General features: G+C 44.9%; 1 long non-coding RNA gene across 1 annotated transcript in view; it reads left to right on the forward strand.

The window, feature by feature from the left end:
- Positions 1 to 9,334, forward strand: part of LOC148475858 (uncharacterized) — a 41,078-nt gene extending 31,744 nt beyond the window's left edge. Inside the window, exons 2-3 of the long non-coding RNA XR_015872745.1 lie at positions 7,862 to 7,996; positions 8,634 to 9,334. This is a non-coding gene — a long non-coding RNA (uncharacterized LOC148475858). The remainder of the gene's footprint in view (positions 1 to 7,861; positions 7,997 to 8,633) is intronic.
- Positions 9,335 to 12,982: the final 3,648 nt, after the last annotated feature.

Below are 12,982 nucleotides of genomic sequence, written 5' to 3' on the forward strand. Positions count from 1 at the left end.
AGACATAGCAAATCCAAAAGCACTCAATATACAGTATGAATTTTTATTTCTGTTTTTCCAAGCATGTCATAGAGTAGTTTAAATATATTGAAACATTGGCAAATGCATAGAAATGCAACAAGTAGATTCCAACAAATGCTGACAGAATGTAATTCTAAAGGGTATAGATTCATTTGGTATAATGATTTTAGTTAAGTTTCATGCACTTTACATGCACTGTATTAATGGGATGCAACCAGGAAGCCGACTGTCGAAATGCCGACCGCCGGCTTCCCGACTGTCTAATCCCGGCAGGGGTCTGACAGTCATCGAAATCCTGACGCCTGTCATTTTACCTACCCTGGGAGCCCGACGACCGGCATACTGAACGAAGGTAAGCCCGGGCGGATGGGTGCGGACAGCTGCGGGGGGGTGAAGGTTAGGTTAGGGGCTCCCAGGGGGGACTTAGTGTCAGGCACCCCCCCGGGAGGGTTAAGCTAGGGGAAGGGGGGGTTAGGGTTAGGCACCCCCCCCCGGGAGACATAGGTTTAGGCTGCGGGGCAGGGGGGGTTTAGGTTTAGGAACTTACAGGGGGGGTTAGGGTTAGGCACTTGGGAGGGAGGTTAGAGTTAGGCACCCCTAAGGGAGGGTTAGGGAGGGGGGTTAGGTTAGTCATAGTTAAAATACTCACCTGTCGGGTTCTTCACTGCCGGTCTTCCAGCATCCGGGATTTGAATCGGTGGACATGCGTCCGGCGGTATTTCGTTCCGATCCTGTATTAATACACTTGTAAAACTCCTGGGGGCCCATGCTGAGTTGGGTGTATGTGATTTTGTTTATAGAAAATATGTAACTTTATAAGCCCACAAAATACTGTAGGTGTACGCCTATGTCCATATGCAGATTAGGAACCAGTATGATTTACCGCAGGCCGCATGGCCAGCGGTTCAAATCCCGACAGCGGAAGCCTGGCAGTGAAGATCCCGACAGGTGAGTATTTTTTCTATTTACTAACCTAACCTTCCCCCCCCAACATTAACCCTCCCTTAGGGGTGCCTAGCCTTAACCTCCCCCTAAAAGCCTAAACATAACCCCCCTCTAAGTGCATAACCCTAACCCCTCCTTCCCCGCAGCCTAACCCTAACCTCCCACCGGGGATGCCTAAACCTACCCCCCCTTCCCCTAGCCTAACCCTAACCTCTTGGGGGTGCCCAACCCTGTCCCCCCCCCCCCCCCCGGGAGGCCCTAGCCCTCCACCCCCGCGGCTGTCCGCGTCTGGCTTACCTTCGACTGGTAACCGGGTGTCGGGCTCCCAGCATAGGTCTGATGACAGGCGTCGGGATTATGACGCCTGTCATTAGACACTTGCCGGGATTAGACAGTCGGGATGCTGACGGTCGGTCAGACCTTGTCACTTGTGTGAGGCTGCGATGGTACTCGATGTTACCGATGGTTTCGCAGACTTGCTAAGCAAATGGATGTGTGTAAGATAAAGTGGGTGTCCTTATGTTTGGCTACGTATGGCATTGCAATTGCAATCATTAGCATAACTTTGCAGTGAACCTGCATGCGTAATCAAATTTGCGATCACAATAGCGATCCTTACTGAATCAGGCCCAAACTCTCAACTCTATTATACTGTCTACTCACTGGGAAGAATTCAGATGTGCCTTGAAAACACACCTGTTCTTTAAAGCCTGCCAGCCCTTCTCACACTATTATCTCACATACAATGTCCTCCGTCCACATCTCTTCCCAGTTCTTCCCTCTTGGATCTCACCCTACATTATCCTTGTCTATTTTGCGCTTCCACTGACAGTCCACAACCCTGATCCTTTCTGTCCACCCTTCCCAGACATGGAGTCACTGAATGCTATTTTTGATAACTCTAAGGGGTAAATTTACGAAGATTCGAGATGGTCCCGATTTTCAAAGTGATTTATCTCGCTTGACCTCGCCAAAATTCAGGTGATTTAATCCCTTTTCTTTTACCAAATTTACCAACAGGCGATTTGAGGCTAAACGAGTTTGCCAATGGTGATGTAGGTCGAGATTGTCGGGTGATTTGTAAGCAAGCTCGAGCGAGTTATCTCTCCTGTGTTGTTTTTTTGGCTGGCACTAAATCGGTCGTTTTGCTTTAATGTGTCCAGGCTCGGGCAATTGTATTCATTTTAAACACAGTATGCACCATTTTCATTGTATACTTGCGTTTTTAAATAAAATTGATTGGCTTAAAAGGTGTCCTGTGTTTCATTGATGACTAAGCCTGATGATGACCGTACCTATTATAAATGTACCTATACATATATGTTCAACTTAGAATGAACTACTTAGGATATAGGTTAAGAATAGCTGGTCTACACATTTGGAGTGACCGGTAAAATGGATAACACTTATCCCTCACTATGGGACTCATGTATCAATGATAAAACTCGTAGCATATGACAATGGTGCTCCACCCAATCAGCTCCAAACTGTCATCTGTTTGAAAAATGACAGTTGCAAGCTAATTGGCTGGAGCACCATTAATCATACGCAACGAGTTTTATAATTTATTCTGAATGATAAAACTCATTGATAATGTATGCTCCTAATGCATGGGTGGGAAACTTTTTTCTGCTGAGGGCTATTTTGATATATATAACATTATTCACGGTGTGGTGCAGGCCAGGCCCCCTCTGTGTTACGTCATACAGGGGTGAGGTCACAATTGTCGGTGATTAAAGCAATGCCTGGAGCATCCTCTGGAGCTGTAAGGGCAGTGGTGTGACCGTCTGAAGCGTCCAAAGGATGCTCCAGGCGGCACTGCTGCATAGATTATGGCTGCAGGGTGCCATTCTAGTCACCCTGCTAGCCAGATGAGGCTAGCAGAAAAAAGCTCCAAGGGCCAGAACAAATGATTCCGCAGGCCTTATATGGCCCCCGGGCCTGAGGTTCCCCATCCCTGTCCTTATGTAACAAGATAACAAAATTGAAGTTAGTTTATCTGTCTTCATTGTGAGCATCTGAATGGAGGGATCGGTGTGTAACAAAGTAGGACAGGCAGTAGCACTTTGGGCGCAATGCAATTTGTTTTTGCGCTCCTGATCTGTCAAAAGTGACTGGAGATTGCGGGATGGTATTCAATTGATGTCGATCTTTGCATCGAACGCACCCAGAGGTTGGGTTTAGCCACGTAAATCGGCTGCACCCGACCAAAGTGCAGAGCGCGGTCGCAAAAAGTGCAGTTTGGGCGCCCGAACGGGTTACTTTTCATGCATCTCAGCTTGCCACCCTCGGGGGGGGAAGGGTGTTTGGTGCGGGCTGAAATGCCGGCAGCTGTTCGTGCCCGGCAGGAGCAACAATTGAATAGCCCCGTTGGGCACGAGGGGGGGCCAAAACAATTGAATTGCGCCCTATGTGTGTATACCTTATTTGAACTTTATAAATAACCATTAGGCAAAAACTGACTTATTTGATACACAATTTCTGTTTTCCCAAGTTAATGTTGAAGTTTACAAGAAATGTTGAAAATAAGCTCAATAAAGTCTAATTTGGAGGGTCCCTTCCAATATGAGAGCTAGAATGAACCCTTCAAATTCATAATTGTGGGAATTTGTTTGGCTGTTTCTTGTACAGTATGTGTACTGCAAAGTTGGACTGATAGTCTGTGCATATTTTTAACTCCAGACAGTTACTGCACATAAATGTTTGCACACAGCATTCCTAGACAAATGTAAGCATTCTATTATAATTAGTTGCAACATTCCCTGATTAATACTCTGATCCAAAACAATAATACTACTGAAAAGCAATGTGATTAAAATCTGCAATTATTTCCATTACTTATTTTTGTTAAATAATAAAGCAACTGAAGTAAATAATACATGTGCACACACAGTATGTATGTAAATATGTACAAGCTGTAAGTCTGTTAATTCATTGAAAATGGTGCACTTTACACATTATGCATTTCTTTTTTGCTCGACCCATAGTCTTCCAATATCTGGCACTGCTGCCATTGGGGGGGGGGGGTCTACCCATCATACCCCTTACACTAAAAGGCTAAGGGCCTTATTCAGAGATGGATGGTATTTCACGCAAGGCAACAGCTGTGCAATACCGTCCAATGCAAATGCAGCAGGAGGTGTCTGTAGGAAGTAGACACCTCCTTGCTGCATCTGCGATCCGAGTGCAGTGTCCATAGATGCTGCCTCAAATCGCCATGGCAACCATCTCGTCCATTGGTTGCGATGGTTGCTTCTTTGGCCAGGCTGAGTAAACTGTTAATCATGCTGTGGCTTTGGGGATCTGCGAGCAACATAGCAGGACCCGTCCTGCACATGCGCAGAACATGTTCTGTGCATGCGCAGACTCCAAAATAAGTTTGTGTACATCTCTAAATTAGGCCCTAAGTGTTGCCGTTAGTTGGTCAAAGTGTGTAAATGTACAAACACCAACTATTATGGCCACTATTTTCATTATCAGTGTGTATTTGCATTAGGCCTCAGGCACCTGCAGTGGCTTTGACAGTGTTGGTCGGTACTGTATCTGTTCACAATTATGAGGACACAATCTTAGAACCTATGTTAGAAAATCCTTTCCCTGTCCCATCTCTCCAAGGGACAGGGAAGCTTCTGAAATCTCTGTGTCAGATAGAGAGCAAATCTGCATACATGCATATGCATACTGTATGTCTTATTTTGTAGGGATGTGAAAAGCTAATTTGCATATTTTAAACTACTGTACATAAACTTGCCATTGTCCAATCATCATCAGGCCCACAGGTTGTAAGAAGTGATGTGACTTTGTTAGAGCAAGGGAAATATTTCAGTGAAAAGTGAGAAAAAACAGGAAAAGTGGCCCTTTAGTCCAGTACTTCTCAAATCCTGGCTTCGGGACATATCTCCATGCTGTAGCACAGATGTATTCATTGACTGACACATTTTAAAATTATTTCACTTGTGATTCTGTGAGGAGACCTGGAAAACATGCACTTTTAGCGTGTTCCATAATTGCTGACTTTTCTAACCTCTCCGGAAAAAGTTGGACTGGATCCACTTTACCCGTCTTACACTCTCAATTCTACCCACTTCACTAGGAAGTGGAAGGGATGAGGGAGATCCACCACCCACTCTCCTGGGGTTCCGGGGGACTTCCTGAAAAATTGTGAGTCTCTAGGAGAGTAGATAAGCATGGAGTTTCTTTTCAGGCTTAGAGCACCCTTTCTTGGTCTGGTTCTGAGAGGTGATCTTCAGATATCCTTTGTTACTCGGAAAGATACCATCATCTGTGGACAACGTAGGATAGGAGATGAATATTCTTCTTTCAGTAGGTAAGTAGGTTAGGAGAACATGAATGATGCATTGCATTCCGAGCTGAAGAGCGGCTGGCTAGCAACAGCTGTAGGAGACGGACACAGGATGTGACAGATGAACACCACTTACATATACATATGTGTAAATGTTCTACAGTATCAAACATGTTCACCACATCATCCCTTATAATAAATAAATTGTGTTTTGTCTGCTATGCGCTCCAGCTCTGAAAGGCGAGGGTTAACATGTTGTGTTATTTTGTCAGAGCTGTTTGGCAAGCACAAAAAAAGAAAGCTAGGCACTGGAAGCTGCACAGCGCTTCAGCACATTTATTTATATAAGGAAACCCTGTTTGTTGGCAGCAGCACTCTTAGTAGATGATGCATTATAAAGACAGGGTCTGCAAACTATTTATCACGCCCACCCTAGCCCCTTTTCCCTTTAAACCAAATATAAATGTTTTCTTTGTGGATCACCATTGTGAAGAATGATTAGATCACAAGGAATAGTGATTAAGGATTTAGCGTTGAACTCCCAAAAAGTTGCTCTATAGAATAAGGGTTATTTAGCAATCTGAGCAAGTTGAAGCTAAACTTTTATGTAGAGTTAAATGATAAAACGTAAAAAGTAGAAATGTAGTCATCCTGAGCAACTATGTCCAGAAGATGGAGTGTACAGACGTGTTCTCATACACTGTGGCTAAGTCGCTCCAAACAACCGCTGTTGGTGCCGAGTCCTGGGCAACTTGGCCACGTCTAGCATCTTTTTCGCTCAAAATGTGTGTCCTATTGGCACAAATAAAACAACTGGAAGTGACAAAACTACATTGCTGTCCATTGTTGAGTTATGTTTGTATTTATATTGTGGATTATTCTGTCTGCATACTTTGAACTGTGTTCTGAGTTCTGTTTGTTGTACTGTTCAGCCCCCAAAGGCTCCATATAACCCTATATTCACATGTGCTGTGGATATTAAACCCTCTATGCACCTGCATCTAGTTCTGTATCAGTCTTTGGGTTTATGCACATCACAAAACCATAACACCCACACTCTCCTTCTTCTCATACCTCACTCAATTGCTCCTCCCCCTCAAATATCTTCCAACCTCATTTCCATCCACACACCCTCATGCTTTCTCCACCTTTCCTTGGATTGTTACCTTGCCTCCTGGCTGATTTCCTAAATCAAAGTGGGTGTCCTTATGTTTGGCTGCGTATGGCATTGCAAACATTAGCATAACTTTGCAGTGAAACTGCATGCGTAATCAAATTTGTGATCACAATAGCGATCCTTACTGAATCAGGCCCAAACTCTCAACTCTATTATACTGTCTACTCACTGGGAAGAATTCAGATGTGCCTTGAAAACACACCTGTTCTTTACAGCCTGCCAGCCCTTCTCACACTATTATCTCACATACAATGTCCTACGTCCACATCTGTTCCCAGTTCTTCCCTCTTGGATCTCACCCTACATTATCCTTGTCTATTTTGTGCTTCCACTGACAGTCCACAACTCTGATCCTTTCTGTCCACCCTTCCCAGACATGGAGTCACTGAATGCTATATTTAGGTCGGGATTGTCAGGTGACTTGTAAGCAAGCTCGAGCGAGTTATCTCTCCTGTGTTGTTTTTTTGGCTGGCACTAAATCGGTCGTTTTGCTCTAAAATAACTTAACCCTGCAAATTTGTTTTACTTGAAAATGAGGGTCAGCTTATTTTAAAGTTGCTAAAGTGAAGTTGGTATATTCGTGAAAAAACCACCTGCCGCAAGCCCCTGCAATGAGCAAATCTCATGGGGCATACTTGTGTACCCCCCCAGAGTCAAGTTCGCTTGTTTTTTAGTTTGTACCCCCACATATTTTATTTTTTTGCACACAGAATTGCAAAGTGTTTTTGGGGTGTCCTTAAATGTTTTTTAAAAAATTTTAGACGCAGTTTACCTTTGTGTGACTGTCTGAAGGCTGCACGGGCATTTCTGCAATGTTGCACCCCAAAACCACAATTCTACACTTTTACCCACCTGCTATTCATAGGCGATACTTTTCCACCTATTACATTGCATTAACTTTCCACCTAGGCGGAAGTCTTTGAATACGGCGATACTTTTCCGCCTGGCGAAATGACGTCATCAGCGAAACTTTATCGCTCATCTCGTCTTTTCCATCAAAATTGATTACGGCCCAGAGTTACAACAACAGTATGTAAACCAACTTTGTATAAACTATTTATAGGTTTCCAGCTGTCTCTTTAGATTGTTCAATTTTTATTCTAAATGTTTTGACCATGAATGTAGTTTGAGAAACCGTTTAATTAGGACAGAAAATCTGTGAGTTTTTTAAAAAAAAGTGTCAGAAACATACCATTGAACTTTGAAAATTTTGGCAAACAAAAAATTTAAAATATGGCATATATTAATAATTGTAAATAAACATGACTAATGTATTTTTTAAGCACACATAAAGCAACAGCAACTACAAGAAAAAGAAGCGGACAACAGCAAGATCCAGACTCAGAGGAGGCAGGTAAGTTAATTTTTAAAGAAATATGATAAAATCAAATATGACAATACACTATGCTTTGTAGGCCCATCTCACCAACCTCCCAAAAAAAGGCCAACTCGATCTTTGCCCAGGGACACTCTGACAACATCACCAGTTGAAGCCACAATTTTGGCCCCTGAAACAAGTGCATCTGGTCATTTGTCTCACCATATGGATGGTGAGTGTGTGATTCTTTCTTTTTCAGAAACCTATACCTTTTTTTTTTCCTGGATCAAGAATTGCACTCTACAATATATTGTTTTGGTCTCTTCATTTTGTTATTTGTCTGTTGGCTAATATAATATCATCATATTGTTACATTCTTTGTCAAATAGGGATATATCCTTAACAATGTTGTGCAAATATGTTTCTTTTTATCTCAAATCAGCTTAAAACCTGAGTTTATTTTTTATGCAGTTTAGGGAAACTAATGTCCGTTTATGGTGTCCACATAACTTGTGTTTTTTATTCACAGTGCTTTCTGTGCTTACACAATGTTACATTAGTAACATTGAACCTCATTTGTTTGGCCATAGATAATAAGCTGAGTTTGGACATAGAATGTGTTTTTAAATTGTTCTGTTTTTTTTTTTTTTTTAACAAACTCAACATTGTTTAATGTTAAAAGACAGGCTAGCTTTTACGGAGACAAGTATATTTTTTTGGAAAAATGGGCCGGGTGCCTGGTTAAAGTCTGCAATTTTTTGTTTTTCTAAAGGTAGAACAAAAACAGAACCTCATGTCTGTAGCCTCTTTAAATGGTTCTAAAATTAACCTGAAATTCGAACTCAAAATTACACAATACTGTATTGCAGATTCCATCGATATGGCAGGGATTCCAGAACCATTATGTTTGGGAGACCAAAGCCTACAAGAAGGACAACAAAAAGAAGATGAGTAACTTATAACCCTCAATGGAATACCATACACCCCACAAATGCCTAACACACCACTCGGACCATCTTCTCCAACACTCTTGCCAGTTCTACCCCACCCACATGATAACTACTGGTTTGAAATGGCTGCATTACAGCAGCAACAAATTGACTTACTGATCACACATGTGAGTCAAAACACAACAATCACCAGAATTGGACACAGGCATAATAGAAGTATGCAAATTCTTAGGCAGGAAATCACCCACCAATCAAATACAATGGAATCTATACGTGAAGCCATTTTATATTTTGAACAAACAAATCTCAATAACATGAAACTCAGAATCGCTTTACTGAGCAATTGATAAGAGTAATTGATCAGCAAAATTCAACACAGCATGAATTTACGGCAATGTTACAAAATCTAGGCAACCAAATAGTCAATCGCTTACCTGAGGCAGCAGCCAACATCCCTTAAAGCACAACCTCACACAGTGCCACACCACCACAACACACCCTCCGTACAAGAGGTGGTACCCAAACTGGCTATAGTGGCAGGGGTAAATCTAGATAGGATCATTTTTATTTTTTTAATAAAAAAATTATACTTTTTCAACACTTTAATGATTTTTTTTTATGCCAACAATATACAAAAAATATACATGTGCAAATGTGGCTGAGTTAAGGTTTTTTGCCACAAAAAAAACATGTTTTTTTAATTTAATTTCTGTTTGTAATTGCCTTTTGAATTAATTTGCTATTTTTTCGAAAATATTTGTATGTATTATTCATCTGTGTGTAGAATTTGCCAAAACATACCGTTTTGATGTTAATTGTAGTAAAATTAAATGCACTATGTACAGTTCTAGTTGTTTTTTTGTTGGCTAAAATTAAAAGCCTATCCAAGCACAAGGTTAAGAATGTACCAGCCAATCCGAACTTAACTGGCATGTCAGAGGAAGTGTGTTATCTGGTAATGTTTTTCGCTTTTTGCTTGTTAACTTAGTTTAGTTACTTTTGGGCCTATTATTGTTTTGGTTGCAAAGTGTTTTTTAAGGGCAAAAAATAGGGGCATGACCTGTTTTTCGCAAGATTGTATTTAAACAAATGTGAAGTTATCTGCCTTTTCGCAGGTGTGCAAAGTGTTAGGTAACAAAAGGGGAAAACTTAGCAACACTGAATAGGTGGTTGCAAAAAGTGTGTATTTTTTTTTTGGGCCTGGTGGCTTTGAAATGAAACCCGGGACCACAGGGAGACTCCAATGAAAATATGACTTCCGTATTTTTAAAGGTTTGATTTTTTTGGGTTTGGAAAAACTGATTGGCCGTGGTTAATTTTTGGCCCCTTAGCATTTTTACACAGATTCAATTACATAGACTTTCTACTTCATGGTCCATAGGGGGCCCACAGGGTTGACCTTGGGGAATAGCTGGATCTGGATCCACGGGCACCACGCAGTTAAAGCTTTGCTGCTCCCAGGATGCACTTGGGTCCGTCCTCCTCTATACCCCGCCCACGAGCCACAGGCACCTCAGTTTTAGTTGGTGCCCAGCCGGAGTCAGGTCACCCTGGGCAGTGGGGCTGCATAAGCAGCTCCATAGCTTTATTTTTTTAAAAAGAAGATTTTATTTATTTATTTTTAATTCTTTAGAGCGGCAGCATCAGACTGTCCATCTGGACGTCCACGCTGCCGCTCCAACAGCCCCCCTGGCGCTGCGACACCAGTACTGATCTAAGGATCGCAGCGGGACCCCGGAGTGAGTACTAGCGTGGCTCCGGGACCTCCCACAGACTGCTGCCAGACACACAGGGCCAGGTAAGCGCTGCACGCGGGGGATTCAAAGGCAGTCTTTGGGGACAGACCGGCGGCGCTAGTAGCGGCGGCGGGCTCCCCCCTCTGTGGCATACCCCGCATGACCGCTGGACCACCAGGGTGTAAGTACCGGCGGGGAACCGGCTTCCCTGGGGGTTTATTACTAGCAGGGGAGGCAGCCTTCCCTGCTTTAGCGGCTCCTCCCCTCAGCCCAGCGCGCTGGCGTCGCTGGGCTGTAATCTCCCGGCCACTCCTCCTCAGAGCTCTCTGGCGGCCATCTTCTCCAGGCAGCATCGCAGAGCTCCCAGGCGGTATACAGTGGACCGGTCCCCCTGCGTATCTCTTCCCCTACAAAGGACAGTGTTCGCAGCACTATAGCCCTCCCAGACACTGAATCTGGGAGGTTGATTGTAGCTGAAGGTGCAGTGAGTACTAACTTCTCTGCATGGTATGTGACTTTTGCTAGTGCTGCCTGTCTGTGCTTATTTCTACTTACTGTCAGCTTATACCTATCCCTTTCCTTCTCCTACGGCCCGCAGGTGCGTGGGGGAGGGGTGTTCTTTCTGTGTACCTCGCTTATATAGATCTACATATTTGTGAGGTCCGTCACATACAGCGGTGTGCTACTCAGTACCACATTGTGGGCTGTTTGTGTTGCATACTTGGGAGTGCGCAGGTGTTATACGCCTTACCTCGTTTCGGTGATACATTTTTATTGCAAAAGTTTTGTGTCATGTCTGATGAGGAGAATGAGCGCTCCGTGGCTCCTGTGTTGTTTTCCTGCCGACGCTGTTCGGCAGGGGTTGATGGGGCGGATTTGTCTCAGGACGGTCTGTGTGGGCGGTGCCAGCTGGTACCTGGTCCCTCTAAACCCCAGCGGCTCAGGATCCTCCTTGGGCGATGTTTACACAAGTGCTGGCGTCGATCGTGGACCGGCTTGCGGTCCCAACTGCGGTCCCTTCTAGGGCGTTGCCCCAGCCTACCATCCCCTGTTCACCGGGTGTGATGCGTCTGGTGCAGTCTCCTCCCGGGTCTCAGACTGTGGGTCCTTATGCGGGATTGCCTGTATACGTGCAATCTCCCATGGTCATGCAGAAGTCGATGGTACCCTTTCAGGGGTATCCTCAAACGGTACCCCCTCCCTGGGTGGATGTCCTCTCCAGCTCTGTTCAGAGCCTGGCGGCTTTGTCATCGGCTTTTCAGTCTATGTTGCACAGTGATTTGCCCCCAAAGGCGTCCAAGCGACCCGTTTCGGCTTCACTGGCAGCGCAGTTCACGGACGTGTCTTCGGATGACGGGGAGATCCATGAAGATTCTGACTCGGATGCCGGGGCCCAGGAGGTGGAGGCTAAGTCCTCCATTAATGTGCCGGCATTGGTTAGGGTGGTGCGGGCCATCCTTCATATAGAGGAGGATGCGCCGGCTCCCAGGTCGAAGTTCCCTAATTTTAAAAAGGCCAAAGTAGCTTTGACTGTTTTTCCCCTGTCCGACCAGTTGACGGATCATATGGCGGGGGCCTGGCAGTTGCCCAGCAAGAGATTCCAACCGCAGAAACGGTTGGCTTCCAACTATCCTTTTCCTGAGGCTCATTGCAGGAAATGGGAAACTCCGCCTGCGGTGGATTCCCATGTCACCCGCTTAATTAAGAGCGCTACGTTGCCTTTGCCATCGATCTCCTCCCTGAAAGATCCCATGGACAGGAAAGTGGAGACTTGTTTAAAGTCTATCTACTCTCTCTCGGGGTCGGTGGCTCGTCCGTCTATGGCCATCTCTTGGGTGGCTAAGGCCATCGAGAGCTGGGCCAACGCTTTGGAGGATACCTTTCCGGATGATGCTCCGGAGATCCAGAGAGCGTTGATTGGACAAATGAGGGATGCGGCTTCCTACATTGGGGAAGCATCGTTGGATGCAAGCCTGCTGACCTCTAGGGTGTCGGCTGCAGCTGTGTCGGAGCGTCGGTCCTTGTGGCTGAGGTCTTGGAGAGCTGACGCAGACTCCAAAAAGGGCCTGGAGGCCTTACCTTTTAATGGAGATTTGCTTTTTGGTCCAGACTTGGACAAAATAGTGGATACTCTAGCTAAGTCTAAATCAGCCTTCCTCCCTTCGGCGTCTGCACCTACCGAGGTACGGAGCTCTGCTTTTCGGTCCTTTCGGGTTCAGGGCAAGGCCAAAGGTCAGTCCTTCCCGAGGCAGTCGGCGACCAAGGCCGCTTCTAAGCCCAAGAAGCAGGCTTGGAGTGCCAGGCGCCCTTCTTCCAAGCAGGAAGATAAACCTTCTGCCTGATGGGACGGGCCTTCCTCTGGGGGACCCCAGAGTGGGAGGCCAACTTCTTCTATTTGCCCAGTGCTGGCACAATACCACCACAGATGCCTGGGTTTCGAGAAGTGGTCTCCCAGGGGTACGCCCTGTCTTTTCAGCACAGACCACCCCACCAGTTTTTCTGCATGAGTCCTTCTCAGGACAAGACCAAGGC

The sequence above is a fragment of the Taudactylus pleione genome, unplaced genomic scaffold (genome assembly GCF_031769625.1).
Source record: "Taudactylus pleione unplaced genomic scaffold, aTauple2 ptg000774l, whole genome shotgun sequence".
Taxonomy (NCBI): domain Eukaryota; kingdom Metazoa; phylum Chordata; class Amphibia; order Anura; family Myobatrachidae; genus Taudactylus; species Taudactylus pleione.